Below are 19755 nucleotides of genomic sequence, written 5' to 3'. Positions count from 1 at the left end.
GAGAGATGAATCTGTCATTACATGAAGCAGATTCTACAGTGATCCGTATGAACTACTCATCCAAAATAGCACAAAGGAGGTGGTGATCACACTGGGTGTACTGATTATGCTACCAATGCCCTTGTTGCTGAAGGCCTTCATGCCTTTGGGTACAATGGTTGACTAGCATCTCCCACTCCGAATTGGAATGGATTGGACATCTTGGTCACCTGATGTTTTTTCCTTACTGACTTCAACAAAATATTGCTCATGGCTTCTGGGCTAATCCCTGGATTAGGGCCTAACATCACTGACGCTCACTTGCTAGGCTGTGCATACAGCTCCTCTCTTGCTCTTCATGCTCAGCCCAACATACAGAATATGTCTCAGTTTTATAACAACTCATGCGTGACACTTCGCTGATGTGGCCAATGACATCACACACACCTTGAGTCATGGTGCTCTTTCTTCTTCCCAAGCCCATGTTGGGAATGGTGGCCATTTTGAAAATGTTCACAGATTTTTGTCAAAGGCCTCCAAACTGCACCATAGTTATAACACAATTATTTGCCTCCAAAATACTAAGTTTCACTCAAACCCCATGTTGTGTGCCATTTTTATGTAGCTCCTCTTCTGGTATTAATCAAAGAAGTGCAGGGGTCATACACAATCCTGTGGCTAAATCATTGCTCTGTCTTACAGCCCCATGGCATGGATTCTTTGATAATTGGGGGGGGGGGGGGGTGGTGTTATTGGAATCCCTTCCCAGAAGATACCTGACCACAACTATAACTCTTCTGACTCTCCAGTTGAGATTAGAACTGGTACTTCTTGTCTTGCTACAAGGTAACAGAGCTCACCCTGAGCCTTGAGGAGAACTCCCCAGACACATTCACCTTTTCTTTCACCACTGAAGCTGGAGTTGGCTGGGGCTTAAGAGGTGCAATCTGTGCTGGCTCTCTTTTCTCCTTGGCTGGTTTTGCTGCCTCGATCCCCTCTAACTTCTGGGGAAGATAGTCAAGCCCAAGTTCTACAAATCTTTTAATCCTCTTCTCTTTCCCAGGGTTGAGTATAATGGGGATCTCCAGATCAACAAAACTACTTAACTTCAGTTCTCTCCAGATTGTAACAATGGGTCTTTAATAACGAACATAAGATATGCCATACTGGGTCAGACCAAGAGTTCATCAAGCCCAGCATCCTGTGTCCAACAGTGGACAATCCAAGTCACAAGTATCTGGCAAGTTCCCAAACACTAAATAGATCCCAAGTTACTATTCCTTACTGATTAATAGCAGTTTATGGACTTCTCCTCTAGGAATTTATCCAAACTTTTTTAAACCCAATTACACTAACTGGCATAATCACATCCTCTGGCAAAGCATTCCAGACCTTAATTGTGCAACGAGTGAAAAAATATTCTCTGATGTTTTAAATGTGCTACTTACTAACTTCATGGAGTGCAACCTAATGCTTGTATTATCCAAAAGAGTAAGTAACCAATACACATTTATCCATTCAAGTTCTTTCATGAATTAGTAGACCTCTATCATATCCTGCCTCAGCCGTCTCTTCTCCAAGCTGAACAGCCCTAACCTCTTTAGCCTTTCCTTAGAGGGGAGCTGTTCCATGTCTCTTATCTTTTTGATTGCCTTCTCTGCACTTTCTCCGGTGAAACTATATCTTTCTTGAGATGCGGCGACCAAAATTGCACACAGTATTCCAGGTGCAGTGTCACCATGGAGTGATACAGAGGCATTATAGTAACATAGTAATGACGGTAGAAAAAGCCCAAAATGGTCCATCCAGTCTTCCCAGCAAGCTTCCCAAGGTAGTAACTGCCGCTCCGTGCCAGTTAAGCTTTTTTATTTATTCCCATCCTCTAGCCTTTTAGGGATCCACTGTGTTTATCCCAAGCCCTTTTGAAATCCTTCACAGTTTTAGTCTTTACCACTTCCTCAGTGAAGAAATATTTCCTGACATTCGACATCCACTGTTTTATTTGTCATTCCCTTTCTATTAATTCCTAACATTCTGTTTGCTTTTTTGACCACCACAGCTCACTGAGCCGATGATTTCAATATTATCCACTACAACACCTAGATCTCTTTCCTGGGTGGTAATTCCTAAGATGGAACCTAACATCGTGTAACTACAGCAAGTGTTGTTTTTCTCTACATACATCACCTTGCACTTGTCCACATATTTCGTCTGCCATTTGGAAGCCCAATCTTACAGTTTCACAAGGTCCTCCTGCAATTTATTACAATCTGCTTGAGATTTAACTACTCTGCATAATTTTGTGTCATCCACAAATTTATCACCTCATTCGTCATCCCTCTTTGCAGATCATTTATAAATATATTAAAAAGCACTGGTCCAAGTACAGATGCCTGAGGCACTCCACCATGTACCTTTTTCCATTGTGAAAAGTTTTTAACCAGTTTGCAATCCACAAAAGGACATCACTTCCTATCTCATGACTTTTTAATTTTCATAGAAGCCTCTCATGAGGGACTTTGTCAAACGTCTCCTGAAAATCCAAATACACCACATCTACCGGTTCACCTTTGTTCACATATTTATTCACCCTTCAAAAAAAATGTAGATTTGTGAGGCAAGACTTCTCTTGGTTAAATTCATGCTGGCTGTGTCCCATTAAACCAGGTCTATCTAAATGTTTTGTGATTTTATACTTTTTAATAGTTTCCATGATTTTTCCTGGCACTGAAGTCATGTTCACCGGTCTATAGTTTCCTGGATCACCCCTGGGGCCCTTTTAAAATATTGGGATTACATTGGCCACCTTCCAGTCTTCAGGTACAATGGATGATTTTAATGATAGGTTACAAATTAATTATAATAGGTCTGAAATTTCATTATTTAGTTTTTTCAGAACCCTGGGGTGTATACCATTTGGTCCAGGAGATTTACTACTCTGCTTTTGTCAATGTGGCCTACTACATCGTTCAGTTCATCTGCATCGTCATCCTTGAAAACTATCTCCGGAAAAGGTATCTCCCCAACATCCTCTTCAGTAAACACTGAAGGAAAGAATTCTTTTAGGCTTTTCGCAATGGCCTTATCTTCCGTAAGTGCCCCTTTTACCCCTTGATCATCTAACGGTCCAACTGATTCCCTCACAGGCTTTCTGCTTTGATATATTTAACAAAGTTGTTTTTGTCTCTATGGCCAACTTCTTTTCAAATTCACTCTTAGCTTGTCTTATCAATGTCTTATATTTAACTTGAAAAAAACACACACTGGCTAAAGATGAAATTTGTTTCCCCAGCATACAACATATAAACAAAATAGAGTTAAGCATTTAATCAATTTCAATAATCCTTTAAAATTCAATTTATTCACAGTAACGCATATACAAAATTTAAATGCAAGCTGACAAATGTATCATATATATAAAAATTTCAACTGTGTACACTCATATAGATATGGTCAAAATTTTACCCATTTAATTGGACAATAAATCTTCCACAAATAAACAATCAATCACACAACACACATCCAACCTGAAGTACTCCCATATTCACTAATACCACATACACCTATTAAACATTTACAAAATATGAAAAAATATCATATCCAGTATAAATTCATTAAATAATTTTTTCAAACATTTGATTATTTTTCTTGACGTAGGGTTACTGAGGAGTATCACAAAAAATACCCAATAAATTGAACATCATAGTACTTCGAACCCACAAAGAATTCCAACCTCCGTCAGAGTACACGATTTTACTCGTGATACGATACACTACAATTTCTGATATTAAATAAGAAAATTATTATTACTTCCAATTCTGATCCTGATGAGGGTCCAAGTTTCGCCTCGAAAATAAGACTGCTTCTGGGGAACTATAAACCAAGAAAACAAAAAATTACAAAACAGTAAGTTTCAAAGACAAAATCTCATAAACTTAAAACAAATGTATCCACACTTTCACTTACCAACTGTGTATGTGGGTTTTCAAATTCCTACCCAGTGCTCACATGACCATCAACTGTGGCAAAGAAAACTCCTGATGCCGATGTAGTTTGGGGTTGGCAGTTGACGCCGATGTGAGCACACTCTTAACATTTGTAGCTGCAACTTTCAGGTTTTTTTTCTTTAAACTATTTTTCTCATTTTATCAAAGTTTCCCTTTTGAAAGTTTAGTTCTAGAGCAATGGAATTACTTACTGTGCCCCTTCCAGTCATTATTTCAAATTTGATCTTATTATGATCACTATTGCTAAACTGCCCCTCCACCTGTACCTCTCTCACCAAATCCTGTGCTCCACAAAGAATTAGATCTAAAATTATTCTTTCTCTCTTTGTTTCCTGAACCAACTGTTCCATAAAACTGTCATTTATTCTATCCAGGAACTTTCTCTTTCTAGCATATCCTGATGTTACACTTACCCAGTCAATATTGGGGTAATTGAAATCTCCTATTATTACTGCACTACCAATTTGGTTAGCTTCCCTAATTTCTCTAGGATTTCACTGTCCGTCTCATCATTTTGGCCAGGTGGACAGTAGTATACTCCTATCACTATACTCTTTCCCAACACATAAAGAATTTCTACCCATAAAGATTCGATTGGGCATGTAGCCTCTTGCAGAATCTTTATCCTGTTGGACTCTATGCCATCCCGGACATAAAGTGCCACTCCACCACCAAGCTGCTCCTCTCTATCACTGCGATATAATTTGTACCCTGGTATAACACTATCCCATTGGTTATCCTATTTCCACCATGTCTTTGAGATGCCAATTTAAGTCTATGTCATCATTCACTGCTATATACTCTAATTCTCCCATCTTACTTCTTAGACTTCTGGCATTGGCATAAAAACATTTATAAAGTGTGTTTTTTGATTATATTAACCTTCAGCTTTTCAATTGACAGGGATAAATTGGAATCTTTTAGTTCAGGTGATTCTTTATTTATAGGCATATGGATTATTTTTCTTATTTTTGGAACCTCTCAGTTGGGATGCTCTAATCTAACGCTTCATTAGTATCCTTCAAAGTTACTTCCCTCCAAACCATGTGCTGCTGAGCGACTGTTAGATTTCCCCTTTGATTTAGTTTAAAAGCTGCTCTATCTCCTTTTTAAAGGTTAGTGCTAGCAGCCTGGTTCCACCCTGGTTAAGGTAGAGCCTATCCCTTCGGAAAAGACTCCCCCCTTCCCTAAAAGGTTCTCCAGTTCCTTACAAAACTGAATCCCTCTTCCCTGCACCATTGTCTTAGTCACACATTGACTCCGGAGCTCTACCTTCCTCTGAGGACTTGCATGTGGAACAGGGAACATTTCAGAGAATGCTACCCTGGAGGTTCTGGATTTCAGCTTTCTATCCAAGAGTCTACATTTGGCTTCCAGTAGGGATGTGCATTCGTTTCATCCGTTTCGTACGTTTCCTATACAAGCATGTAATATGAAACATATGAAACGAATGCACATCTAATTGACATGTAATGGGAAACGAATGAAACAAATGCACATCCCTAGCTTCCAGTACCTGCCTCCCCCTTTTTCCAAATTTTGTTGGTGCCCTCATGTACCATGACAGCCAGCTCCTCTTCAGCACTTCTGTCTAAAATCCTATCTATGTGATGTGTGAGATCTGCAAACTTTGTACCAGGTAGCCATGTTACCAGGTGATCCTCATGCCCACCAGCCACCCAACTGTCTACATTCCTAATAATCAAATCACCAACTATGATGCTGACCTAACCCTTCCCTCCTGGGCAGTACCCCTGGGAGATACATCCTTGGTGCAAGAGGACAATGCATCACCTGGAGAGCAGGTCCTTGCTACAGGATCATTTCCTGCTGCACCAGGTTGATGCTCTCTGACCAGGCTGCCAGATTGGAGTTTGGACTTGGCTATTATTTCCCTTAAGGTCTCATCTGTAAACCTCTCTCTCTGCCTCAGCTCCTCCAGATCTGCTGCCTCCAGAGATCAGATTCGTTCTTTGAGAGACAGGAGCTCCTTGCATCTGGTGCACACAGCCTCTCACAGGCGGGTAAAAAAAATCATACATGTGACACTCGATGCCAAAGATTGGAAGGCCCCCCTCTTGCTGCTCGACTGCTGCCTTCATTTTAATTTTGTTCAGTTCTTAGTTAATTTTGGATTGCTATGGGAGTAGGAATGTATACAATTAAAGCTAGATTTTAAAAGGCGCACACTTGCATATGGACACACCGATTTTATAACATGCGCACATCATCGCGCGCATGTTATAAAATATGATTCCCACACGCACATGCACGCCGGATTTTAATATCCGCACACACGTGCGGGGGGGGGGGGGCTTTTGCGCACGCAAGGGGGGGGGGTTTAAAAAACAATCTGCGACAACGCAAGTAGGCCTTTCGCAGTTCCTTCCCAGTCCGCTCCAATTAAGGAGCGGACTGGGAGGGAACTTTCCTATCCCCTTACCTGACCTTCCTCCCTTTTCCCCTCTTCTCCCCGACCCCTAAACCTACCATAAATAGCATAATTGTTTTTGGTTTTCTAACATACCAGGTCCTCCAAGCAGGTGTAAGTTTTGCGAGCTGGCAGCTTCCCCGGGACAGGGCCTAATGGCTGCTGTCCCAGTCAGCCCCCGCCCTCCACTTTCACCAAGCACAGCACTTCTGCGTATATGAGGATATACGTGCATGGCTGGGCCATTTTTAAAATGCGCTCAGCGTGCGCACGGCCCAGCTGCGCATGTATCCCCCATTTTTTGCGCACACGTTTTTTTTTTTTAAATTAGGGCTTTAGGGTCCTTTAGATGTATTAGTGTATTCACTATTTATCTACTATTGACCCTCAAGGAGATGATTAAACTCTTGATAAGGCCTGGGGCAATCCTGAGTTTAAGTTAAAAGGCTGATTAAAATGATTATTTTTTTTAATGGTAAAGTGTCATCTGCCTACAAATCAAAGGATGAGCTAGGGATGGGTGGGAGAGGAGTAGGAGGGACATGAAAGGTCCAGTGAAGCAAGGAAAAGCAAATTCTTCCTCCTCCTTCACTCTTGGGAAGGAAGGGTGAAAGCAAACTTCCTGCTGAAAGGAAACATCTTTACCAAAAGGCTCACTCTCTCAGAACAGTCACTACTGTCCATCCACTGGGGGTGAGATGGAATCAGGTCTTCTTTCATCCTAATCCTTCCCAGAAGCAGGAGGATTTTCCCTTCTTGCAAAAATCCTAAACAAATTGCAAACATGGAGGCCACCCCCATCAGCCAAGTTGTGGGCCAAAGAAGTTCACTGCCTCCTTTTCTATCCTGGGAACCCTAGGTTGTGAGGCTTGGCCCAGCCAGGGATAGGAGACTAAAATGTGGCTAAACAACTTCTTTTAACTCCAAGTATAAATGCCACACTGATCTCTGATGGTGCCAGTCTTTCAGCAGACAGAAGCTGACCATCCATTGTAGCCTCGTGGTGGTGCTGGGGGGGCTGTTAAAAATACTACACTCTTCTCCTAACCATGTTCTAGACGAGGGTCATCCAGTGAAGATCCCAAAGGGGTCTCTACAGGCATAACATTTATTCAGATTATATCTTCCTTTGCTGCTCAGATGAATTGATGCTAGGATCCCAGTTGAGAAAGAAGCTAATCCAATAAAGAAGAGGGATGAGGTCAGAATAAATCTCGGGAACAGAGTTGGTTACAACTTGTGCTGCTTGTGGCAGAAGAGAGAAATAAGGACAAGTAGCTGAGGGGGATTCCAGTAGGTGTCTCTTGTTAACAGTGGAAGTATAATTAAAATTCACGAAAAATACAGGATGTATATTTGATTAAAATGATTTTTTTTTTCGAGAGCTGATTCTAAATGTATATTTTGCTGCCTAGGGTTTGCATCAGGGTAGGGGACTTACAAATTGAAAAAAAGTAATATCTAGAGATTCTTCATGGATCACATGTTAAGAACCCATGGCTTATAAGGGATACAGGCTAGTTGTGCTGAAACTGTAGTACCCTCAAATGTTGCTAAGCTTGAATGCAGAGCTCTGGTTCTATGAAAATGCTTCTCACAAAAGCTGTGCACTGACAGAATTCTCTACTTGAGGATTAGTGCCTGCTCGCTTTGACTTGCAAGCGAAGTCGTTTGAGCAGTTGTGATACTGACGGATTTGGATTTATCTCTGGTCTGCACTGAAATCGGTCCTGAGACAGAGAAGTTCAAGTGACTAAGAAATGATATGACTAGGCTTGGCCACCTAAGCTTCCCGAGCCATTCTTTTTAGCTGGACTTACTTGTGCTGATGATGTATACTTGGAATCTCTTTTGCTGTGCTTAAATCACTCACAGTGGCATAGACTATTTCTGTTCTGCTTATGCTTGTCCTGGGATTAAATTGAATTTAGAGAAGTGATTTTAAATCCTTTGAAGTTTAGCATGTAGTGTCTCTTATTTGTTGAATTTATATGGTAGTATAATTATCTGTTTTATGTTTTATTATGGATTATATTGTTTTGTTTTCATTATTGTAGCATGCTTTAAGTACTTTGGCAGGAAGGCATGAAATAGGAATAAAATTATGATTTTTGGCACAAAAACTGCATGCACAAAATTTGGGCACCAAGATCTTGAAATCACTGGTTTGTTTCTTAGCCCTGGCTCAAGAAATAATTTGATGTATAGTCAAATGCTAAAATTGTTTAAATGATGAAGAGATGCTAAGAGAAAAAGCCATGATTGAGATACAAGTACCAAATGTGGTTCAGTAGAAGCAAATGTAGTGATCACACATTAAACTGATGCAGCAGCAGCAGCAAAGACATTTTAAGAGAATTTGAAAAAAATGCAAAACATCTTATCTAGTGAGAGTAAAAGGATGAAAAACAAGAAATCCTGACTGAAAACATTTTCTTTACATTGCTGAAGAGACAGAAGAACCAAAAATCCCAGAGGAGGACTCAGATGTCAGCAATAGCAGTATAGGGCTATCCCCCTTCTTTTCTGACAGTTAAGTAAAATCTTGGAAGCGGGTCCAGCAGTTCTCAGGAGACCACCACACGTGCTCAGCAGTTTTCTAGGATAGCTCTACAAGAATCTTCTGCGACAGCTGGCGTCATGTGACCCGCCAGTCTAGCTCACTAGCTGTTTGTCATTAAAGAATGGCCAAATTAGTTAATTCAAACATCTCCAGTCAATAAGAGGAGGGATTTAGGCCCACTGTCAACAGAACTTAAAATTTCTCTTTCCACAGATTCTGAAATTGCAACTTTGTATACTGTAGTAGCAAGTTGAATAACATTCAGAATCCATGAATTTATTTAACAAGTACTGTGTTTTTACAGTGCAGTCAATGTTGAGCCTTACTTAAGAATTTTCAGTCATCTGAGGCTGTGATCTTTTTGTTAACAACCAGGTGCTTGGAGAAATTAGCGCGTATGTGTGCCCACTCTGTTTTATAAACATCAAACACACATGCATAAATAAAGGTTTATGTGCAAATACGTGTTTGTCAAAAAGGGGTAGTCTAGGGGCATTCTGGGGCAGGGAAAACATGCACACAAGTTGCTATTTTAAGAGAGACAATGCATGTAGATTTGGCAACTTGTGTGATTATACATATTCTAATTATCTTGCAAAGGTGACATCAAATGTGTTGTTTTAAAATAATTATCTCTTTATTTGATTTTCAAATCATAACAAGAAACCTTAATACACAGAATACATAGCTTCATATATAGTTTAAAAAAGAAATACAACAAAAATGCACAAAGCAAACTTACATATACTTATTATTTAGTTCACAAACAAGGGAGTGAATAAAAAAGAAATACCAAAAGAATTCAGACAATATTCTACCCTGGCCTTTTCAATACAGTATGAGACATGTTTCCAATACATCCTTATTTTGCTCTTAAGGACTTTTATAGCACTTTGGCTCATGCTGATGACGTAACGGGAGCAACTCCACAGCCAGAAAACCATGTGTTATTGCAGGGCCAATGATAAGGACTTCACTTTACTCTCCCCAGCTATGCTGGGTCTTTTATAGCACTTTGGCTCACTATGATGATGTCATAGGAGTGACTCCATGGCTGAGATACCAAGTGTTACTGCAGGGCCAATGGTAAGGGCTTCACCTCGCTCTCCCTTCTATTGTGTTTATATTGTATCATTGGCTGGGTGGGAGGTCTGGGTGAACTGAGGGGATTTGAGGCTGAAGAACCAGGAGGATCTTAATGACCTGAACATAGACTGGGCAAATTGGTGAAGGTATCGAAAAATAGGTTAATTTCATTTATGCGCGCATATTAGAAAATACTCTTACTTACTCGCCTAAGTCTCTATTTACACATGTAAGTCCTACTTAATTTTTGCATGTAAATTTTCCACACATATAATTTTAAAATAGTTTGGAAAAATCCATCCATTTTTTTCATCATCATATATGCATTCAGCACCACTTATTTGGATAAGTTCAGACTTATTCAGCCAAGTGGCAGTTGCTAAATGCTGTTACTTAGCCAGATAAGTAGTAAATGACATAGTAAATGATGGCAGTTAACAACCAAAAAGGCCCCTCTAGTCTGCCAGCAGTGATTTTATGCACATTTTCCCCAAATAGCTCAAATTCCCACATGGAACCCACCCCAGTCTAGTTGTATCCCATTTACAGTTGCAACTGCTTCTCTGTGCAGGTTACTGCATGTCTTCCATGAAACATAACACACAGCCATATCATTGCTTCCATGGGGGTGAGGCTGTTAAAATTGGCAATATGACCAAGCCTTTCATCTCCCTTACTTTGTACCTCTGAAAAAGCTACTGTCCTTGCCTGACGCTTGAGCCCATTCCCTAAAGTTTGGAAATCTCTCTGTACTTTACTGACTTCATTTATGACCAGGTCCATCGCTTAGGGAGCTCTAAAAATTGTCGAAACAGTGACAAAATATGTCATATCTTGAAAACAGGCCAGAAAACATAGAACAGCACTTCACATAGATATTACCGAGAGAGAGAGCGAGCGCCCAGCTATAAGGTCCTCCTAGTAGTTAGGTATTTATACCTCTATAGGAGGCCCACCTAGTTACTCGAGGTGAGGTTTAGTTATTAGTGTAGGGGTTAGGGGCCACTTTGACATTCAGAGTGAGACATACGAACAGAACACACAAAGATGAGATTTGTACAATGCTCTCTCAACCTAGCTTGATGTTACTCAGGTAGAGAGTCCATCAAGCTAGGTTGAGAGAACATTGTGCAAATCTCATCTTTGGTTGAGTTTCCTCACTCCGAAGGACATCAGCTCTTCAAAAGAGTGTACTGTTCTGTTCGTACGTCTCACTCTGAATGTCAAAGTGGCCCCTAACCCCTAAACTAATATCTAAACCTTACCTCGAGTAACTAGGTGGGCCTCCTAGAGATGTATAAATACCTAACTACTAGGAGGACCTTATAGCTAGGTCCTCTCTCTCACACTCTCTCTCAGCTTAAAAGACTAAAAATGCTATGTGCGATAAAGCTATGTCACTCAGCTTAACACAAATGAAAAAGGTGTAGTTATTTGCTGTGTTAAAACTGTGCAATATGGCTTCACAAAGCCAGTCCACTTGGCCAGAAATCCCACCCCAAACTCCACCCCTTTTCTAAATTAGCATCACACCATGCGTTATGCATGCAAAAAACACCTTAACACATGCGAAAAGCCCATAATGCGGCTTGGAAAATAACCCCCTTAGCAGGATAAGTAGCGCATTTTTTTCCCCCTAGACTTATCTAACTTAATTTATATAGTTGCATGTATCTATATATACTCATAAATGTTGCAAAGTAGATATATACGTATTTTAAAACCCGCACATATATGATATGTGCGGGTTATAAAATACTAGAGTAGATCTCCACATGGCCGTAGATGCCCTTATATGGAGCTGTGTGGCATTGTTTGAAAGCTATCATTATGTTTTCAAAGAAATGGCCATGGCTGGCCTGATGTCTCAGTGGTAGTATTGTGTACTGCGATGTGGAAAGTCCATGGTTGAATACCAGAGATGGGTCTTCCACTTTCCGATAAGGTGTTGTGGTGATCACTCAAGGATGGCACCTAATGATCAGATTCAAGGCCTTGTAAGAAGCCCTAGTGCATGTAATACCCCTTACCTTAAGCACGTCTGGCATAGCCATCCTTCACCGTGCAGTATCCAAACTCCCTAACTAGAACTTCCTGATTCCTGGGTCCTTTATATAGGTCCTGCAGCTGGGACTTACTGGGGGCACTGACTAGTATATAAGGAAACTCTGAGCAACCAGCCAGTGCTTCAGCAACAGATTGTCCTGTGCTAATTGTCAGTGCAATGTTGCTACTGTTCCTGCTTTGTCCAGCCTCACCAGTGAAGCCATTAATTTAACAAGAATTAAGTTGAGGTCCCATTGTGTAGGAGGAACCATAATTAGAGGACAAAGATTATAGAGATCTATAATGAATTTATCTACTACAGAATGATGAGAGATCAAATGACCCCCCCCCCCCCAAGTGTTGGTAATATGCAACTCTATCACTATAATGGATTCTGACAGAGAATTTGATAGACTGAGAAAGTACTAAAAGCAGAACAGATGTAGAACAGTTAAATGAATCTTCTCTTTAGCTAGCACACTTAATGGAAAACATTTTCCATTTAAAATGTTACATGAGCATCTAGTAGAAGATTTTCTTGCTGCCAAGATTATGTCCTTAATGTTTGTAGGAAAAGGCACAATTTTACCAATTGACTTTCAATATTTATACAGTTAGTATTAGAGATTGCAGGTTAGGGTGAAGAAGTAATCCATTATTTTGTATCAGCACCATTGGAAATATTTGAAGATGTATTGGTGGAGTGTGGTTGCTCGAGCGGTAGGCAGTTTGATAACAGCCAGAGGAAACAGGAAGCAGATTCTGGCTGTTCCTTAAATGCATTTTATTTACAGTGAAGCAACTCAAAAACAAATATGTTAGCACACCTTCACTTCAGGAGCCACAATAAAAGATATGGCTCACCTTATTTCAGGTACAGTAGTGCTCTCTGCTTTCCGGGGCCTCTCTAAACCCTCTTGACTCTGCCAACTTAATCCAGGCTAGAGGGAACTCCCCTGGAGCAGAATCCCTTGTGGGAAAAAGGGGATGGAACAGCTCCCCTATGAGGAAAGGCTGAAGAGGTTAGGGCTGTTTAGCTTGGAGCAGAGACAGCTGAGGGGGGATATGATAGAGGTCTTTAAGATCATGAGAGGTCTTGAATGAGTAGATGTGAATCGGTTATTTACACTTTCGAATAATAGAAGGACTAGGGGGGCATTCCATGAAGTTAGCAAGTAGCACATTTAAGACTAATTGGAGAAAATTATTTTTCACTCAACGCACAATAAAGTTCTGGAATTTGTTGCCAGAGGATGTGGTTAGTGCAGTTAGTGTAGCTGGGTTCAAAAAAGGTTTGGATAAGTTCTTGGAGGAGAAGTCCATTAGCTGCTATTAATCAAGTTTACTTAGGGAATAGCCACTGCTATTAATTGCATCAGTAGCATGGGATCTTCTTAGTGTTTGGGTAATTGCCAGGTTCTTGTGGCCTGGTTTGGCCTCTGTTGGAAACAGGATGCTGGGCTTGATGGAACCTTGGTCTGACCCAGCATGGCAATTTCTTATATTCTTATGTGTTGCTCCTTAAGGAGGACTGGGTCAGCTATCTGTGGCTGGTCCTTTAAGGTGGTTTGAGGGAGCTTCTTGTAGACTCCCTCACATGGAACAATAACTAACTTTTATAGCCCCAGGAACCAAATCTGACTTGGCCAGAAAGATGCAATGAGAATTATCTTTCCTTTTAAATTTTTTAGCTTGCAGATAGTTTTTGATATGAGAGGAAGAGGAGGAAACACATACAGGTGTGAGCTCCATGAAATGACAAAGATGTCTGTTGCTAGAGCATGTGGAGCTGGTCTCTTTGAGTAATGGAATTACAAAGAGATCCATTTGCAGTGTTCTCCAGTGCCACTGTCAGGGTGGTGAGATCACTCATGAGGTTGAAATAGACAGTGTAAAGATTCTACTATGGCATTGAATTTTCTAGGAAGATATATAGCATTCAAGTGTATTCTTACAGTTGCCCAATTCCGTATCTTGCATACATCTTTGCAAAGGTTCCATGCCTCCTTGTTTATGTAGTACAAAGCTACATGATTGTTTATTTGGATTTGAATTACCTTTCCTTTAGCCATTTATCGAATACCAGGAGACCTTGAAATATGGCTATCAGCTTTAAAGGTTAATGTGACAATGCCTATCTTTGTGAGCATATCATATTGAGCAGGGCACTCTAGTCTTGTGTGGCTGCATCTGTTAATATCTGTTACATTTGCAGAGGATGAATATTTTGAGCACATAGTAGATTCAAAGGTTATCTTCACAAATGCAGAGACTGAATGAGTGGCTTGGAGATCTTAACTCTGAAAGAAATTAATTGTGTATGATGATTCCAACAAAGTCTAAAATAACACTGTGTTTGTTTTGTGTAAATAAGCAAGTGGAAATACATATACAGTGGCTAAGATTAAAAAAAAAAATAAAGAAAATGTTGAGGATCATAAAAAAGAAAAGTTGTGTGGATCAAGTTTTAGAACTGTCCTCCAAAAGTCTTCACATCACAATGGATAATTTGTTCAGAAATACTTTATTCAAAGCTTCAAATACAATGGCGTGCAAAAGAGTAGGTCCCCATGTTTTGCTAATGCAAATGAAGAAATTGATATCATTGGGTATGTACACTTTGCCTTACCTTTTGATTGTTTTAATTGCTCTGTCCTTACAGTTATTGTCATTTTAAAAAATCTTTGTAACATTGAGACTTTAAAGCCTTTGATTTCCCTTTCAACGCAGCCTTCGGCAAAACATCAGACCATGTGGGGGGACTTACTCTTTTGCAAACTCTTGTATTTGAAGCTCTCAGTAAAGCATTTCTGAATGAATTATCACTTGTGGAGTTGAAAATCTTTGGAGGACAGTTCTAAAGCTTATTCTACACACCTGTGAATTCCAAATGACATGTTGGAGTTCATGGGGACTTCTCATAGTTTACTAGGAACCTCAATGAAAGTAGGATGTTTGTGTAGGTTGCCTGCTCTGTTTTAAAACGTCCGTGCACACGTCTATGTATGCACGGTTCCTGGTACACGCACATGGATGTGCCAATTTTATAACATGCATGCATGCATTGGTGCGCACATTATAAAATACGGTTCCTGCATGCACATGCACACTGGATTTTAATGTCCGCGTGTGCATGTTCGGGCAGGTGGCCTCCTCCATGCACGGGGGAATTTTAGAAAAAATACATGCGGCGACACAATCAGCCAACTCCCAGTTCCCTCCCAGTCTGCTCCAATTAAAGAGCGGACTGGGAGGGAACTTCCCTATACCCCCTTCCTTCTCTGCTTCCCTTTTCCCCCTCTCCTCCCTGTCCCCGAAAACCCCTTTCCCTACCTTTTTTTCCCTTTATTTTATAGCTTACTTGATCTAATTAGATGAAATAATTTCCGCATGCCGGCTGGCTGCTGGTGCACACTTCCCCAGGAGAGCATCTAATGGCACTGTCCCGACCTGCCCCCACCCCTCCCAGACCACACCCTCCAGCCCACTCCTTTTAGCTGGCTCGGCACTTCTGCCCCTATCGGGGGTTAAACGTATGGCTGGGTTCAATCGAAAATGCGCACACCGGGCCTGGCCACATACATAACCCCCAAATTTTATACACACAGGCTTTTAAAATTCTGGAGGTAGACATTTAGTTTTCCTGACTTGTGAGGCTATTTCCAGACACTTAATAGTTGACTTTTCAAAGGCTTACTTACATAAAAAAGGCATATATATATATATATATATGTGTAACTGGCCCAAGGACCCACAATCCATGTTTTAAAAAGAGGTTGCACGCATATGTTTGTGCAAAAAAGGAGCATGTCATGGTGGGATTAGCAAGTATATATGTAATGAGGTATTTTAAAAGTGATGTATATGCGAATATCATCCAACTCACATATGTTCATTTACTACTGTTTATTTACACACACAAATGCAAACTTTCATTTTGATTTTGGACTTGGCATTTGCCAGGTTAGCTTCTGCAGGGGAATGGACACAGAAGCAAGCTGGAGGGTGAGAGGTAGCTTCCTCTGTAGTTGTGGCCTTGTCAGGCCACAACTACAGAGGAAGGACCCCCTTACATAGAGTATGCAGAACTAGGACACAGTTTTTGGATCTGTCTGAGGAGCAAGTAATGCACAGGTTTAAGGTCAACAAGGAAACCATACTGTACCTATGCCTGCAGTTAGAGCAGGACCTATAATCAATCACCCACAGGAGCTAAGCCTTGCTAGTATATGTCAAGGTCATTACCACCCTGGCATTTTTCACCATCAGCACCTTCCAGTTCCCTATAATGTAACGTCTGGAATCAGCTAGTCTGCCACTTCTATGTTCATAGATCAAGTCCTGGCTGTGTTGCTTAGGAAAATGAATACTAAATATCCTTCCCTTGGAGAAGACAGCAACATCATCAAATAATGGCAGATTTCTATCAAATAGTATATTTCTCTTCTGTCTTGGGGGCTGTTGATTGCACGCATATCTCTATAAGGGCACCAGGAGCCAATGAGGCCACCTACCACAAATGCAAGGGCTTCCCTTTGCTCAATATGCATGTGGGCTGCTATGCCAAGGGCATCATCCTGGATATTATGCCCAGGTTTCTGGGATTGATTGATTGATTTAAAAACTTTTCTATACCGTCGCTAAGTTTTATATACCATCGCAACGGTTTATAAATAGGCACATAGACTAAGGTTAGTAAATCCACTTATGATGCCTACATCCTCTCACAGTCTAGAATTCATGACCATTTCCAGGCAAGCCACCTCACTGGGGCCTAGCTTCTAGGTAGGAGTACACATATCACTGCTCCTAACTTCCTATAATTATCTCTCTCATTTCTAGGTATTTGACAGCATTGGGCTAGAAGTACCACTCTAACTTTGCCCTGTCAACTGCTCTGCTGCCCAACCATAACAAATATCTAACTTTCTTCTGCTTTCTTTCCTACAGGTGACAGAGGTTATCCACTAAAAACATGGTTCATGATCCCACAGACTTCTGGAGGTGCTCATTACAACAGGGCCTACTGACAGACCAGGGTAGTCATCAAGAGAACCTTTGGCCTACTCAAAGCACGTTTCCACTGTCAGGTCAGATCTGGGGGATGTCTTCTGTACAACCCACCTAAAGTCTGTGAGATCTTTGTAGTCTGCTTTGTGCTACATAACCTGGCTAAAACCTGATACTCTGAAAGATAATCCAGATGACGAAGAAAAGGAAACAAGTCAGGAGATACATTGCATGAGTCAACAACAAGATATAGAAAAAAGTAACAGTGATACATATTCACCTTCTAAAATATGTTTGTATTTATTAAAATGGCGTGCTCCGTGTGATGAATATTATAACAGAACCTTAGTGGTTCTTTTGCCACTCTCTTTTTCCGGTGGGGGAAGCTCAGCAGCCTTTGTCTGTCCAATTCTGGAGCTTCTTCTCGGTGGTGCTTGTCACTGCTGATTTTCACCTTGGAGGGCATGGGCCGAGGGAGCAGTGGTACATCCACATGCAGGCTCCGGCACATGGCAGCTGGAGGACCCTGCATGGTTTTCCATTAGCTGGAAAGAGTGCCTGCCAGCAGTGGTGGGCCTTGTTTCCTCTGTTACGTGTTCCACCGGCGAGGTCATAGCAGTGGTGATGCTGCAGGCTGAAGGGGCAGAGATGGTGATGGCAGTATTAGAAGTCTTGGTAGCCTGGTGGTAGCTTGCAGAGGACAAGGTGGAACCTGCAATGGAGCAGGTGGAGCTCTGGCCTGAAGAAGAGCCATCCAACCTAGTGATTCTGCAAACGCAGGTGCTGGCACTATCGAGTGGGCCATTCCATAGTAAAGATCTGGTAGTGGCAGCAACTGCCAGGGAGGTATCTTCTGCAACAGCTCCTTTCACACTAGTCTGTGCAGCTATTGACTGGAGAAGGCCCCGTTACTTCTGCTGCATGTCCTGCATCTCCATCCTCACACTCTCCTGGAGGCCCTGCACTTCCTCCCTCACTGTATCCTGGAGGCCATGCATTTCTGTTTGGAGTGCAGATATCTTCTCCACCACCTTGGTGTTTATATCTATGATTTGCCTCTATGCTGGAGTGGTCTGCTTCTATTCCTCTGGAGGAGACTTGCTCCTCTTCTGATGATTTGCTCTCCTACTGGCCACCTGAGAGCTGCCTAATATCAGATGTCACTGAAAGAGGAGAGCTAGCTGGTCCTTCTCCTCCATTATGGCCTGTCACTGCTCATCTGTGGGTCCTTCTGCTGTCTTCATGTCCTCCTCTGAGCTATCAGGCAACACTCTTGACACTGCCCTACCCTTCAGTGGCCACTTGGTCCAGTCCCATCACCATCTTCACCATGTTGCTCCCCTGCAACATAGAAATTTGTTCATATTTTAAATGGACATTCTATAACTTTCCTTCTGCTTACCAGAGCTGTTCCATGATCCCTCATGGAGCACCTCCTGATATACCACAAACTATATAAAAAGCATTTCCATGGTATTGATATATACCCTGGAATCATCTGTTAAGCACCAGCATGCAAAGCCATACGGAGGACTCCATAACTAATGTGGCTCTTGTAAAGAGTTGCTTATTGGCTGTAGGTGTGGAGAACTGGAAGGTCTAGTGCTGGAATGTAGCCATAAGGTGGAAGACATACCTGTCCAAAAGACTGGGCTAGCGTGGTGGCTCTGGATGTTACAGGAAAGTGGGTTCTAGTAGGTACTGTGTGCATACAGATACTGAAAAAACAGTCCACTAAATACTTTTTAAATAATTCTATTCCAGAAATAAATATCCTCAGGGAACTAATGACACATATGCTCTTTTGTCAGGTAAAATTCTGAAAGCTTTTTTTTCTATGTGTAGCTAAACTGACTTTCACAGGTTCAATTTTAAACAAGTCGATTTGTCCTATTTTTTCTCAAAAATGTTTACAGATCACGATTGCTTTAATTTCGTTCTGTTACCTATTGAATTGTGATTCTAAAGTATTTATGCTGCTTGCCTTGAGTTATTCAGGAAAGTCAAGAAATTCATCAATCAATAAATGAATACTTTAAGAGATTTAAAATCCAGGCACAAATCAGTTCATAAATCAAACTGCCTTCCAAATAGTTTCTAAATTATAGTTGCATGAATGTCACAAGCCTGGCAGCATATAATTCTCTTCTCCACCGCGCGTTCACAAGAAGTAATTTAAGATGTAACTTCTACTCCACATAATACAAGTACCAATAAACGAGAACTCACCATCTTTACAGAGATCTGACCTGTGGACTTAGACTGTAGAATGCCTTTGGTACAAAAACCTTTGGCCAGGGTGAGGGTGGAAGAGGGGAAATCATAGAGCTCGGCCTTCCCAGCATCTCAAACACACCACAACTCTTAAATATTTATTTAATGCTGCAGAACATTACAGATACACATATGAGAAGTCTCTGTTCCATGGTGCATACAATCTATTGAAGGTAGACAATGTAGACAAATGCAGGTTTGTCAGAAGTAGAGATAATATTTAAAGTCCAAAATATAGTGGAATTTGAAGACTGGGCCACCTTACCTAATTGGGTAGTTGCACCAGGATTCTCTGTCATTAGTACAGGGATTGCAGCTCCTTCATGGCAAGCATCAGAGCTGGGGATAAAAGGACAGAA

General features: G+C 41.1%; 1 long non-coding RNA gene across 1 annotated transcript in view; it reads left to right on the top strand.

Moving 5' to 3' along the window:
• Window positions 1–19424, top strand: part of LOC115088289 — a 50256-nt gene extending 30832 nt beyond the window's left edge. The window contains exon 3 of the long non-coding RNA XR_003855743.1: window positions 17063–19424. This is a non-coding gene — a long non-coding RNA (uncharacterized LOC115088289). The remainder of the gene's footprint in view (window positions 1–17062) is intronic.
• Window positions 19425–19755: the final 331 nt, after the last annotated feature.

The sequence above is a fragment of the Rhinatrema bivittatum genome, chromosome 3 (genome assembly GCF_901001135.1).
Source record: "Rhinatrema bivittatum chromosome 3, aRhiBiv1.1, whole genome shotgun sequence".
In the NCBI taxonomy this organism is placed as follows: domain Eukaryota; kingdom Metazoa; phylum Chordata; class Amphibia; order Gymnophiona; family Rhinatrematidae; genus Rhinatrema; species Rhinatrema bivittatum.
Note: the sequence above shows the minus strand (reverse complement) of the source record. Positions and strands in the feature narration are given on the sequence as shown.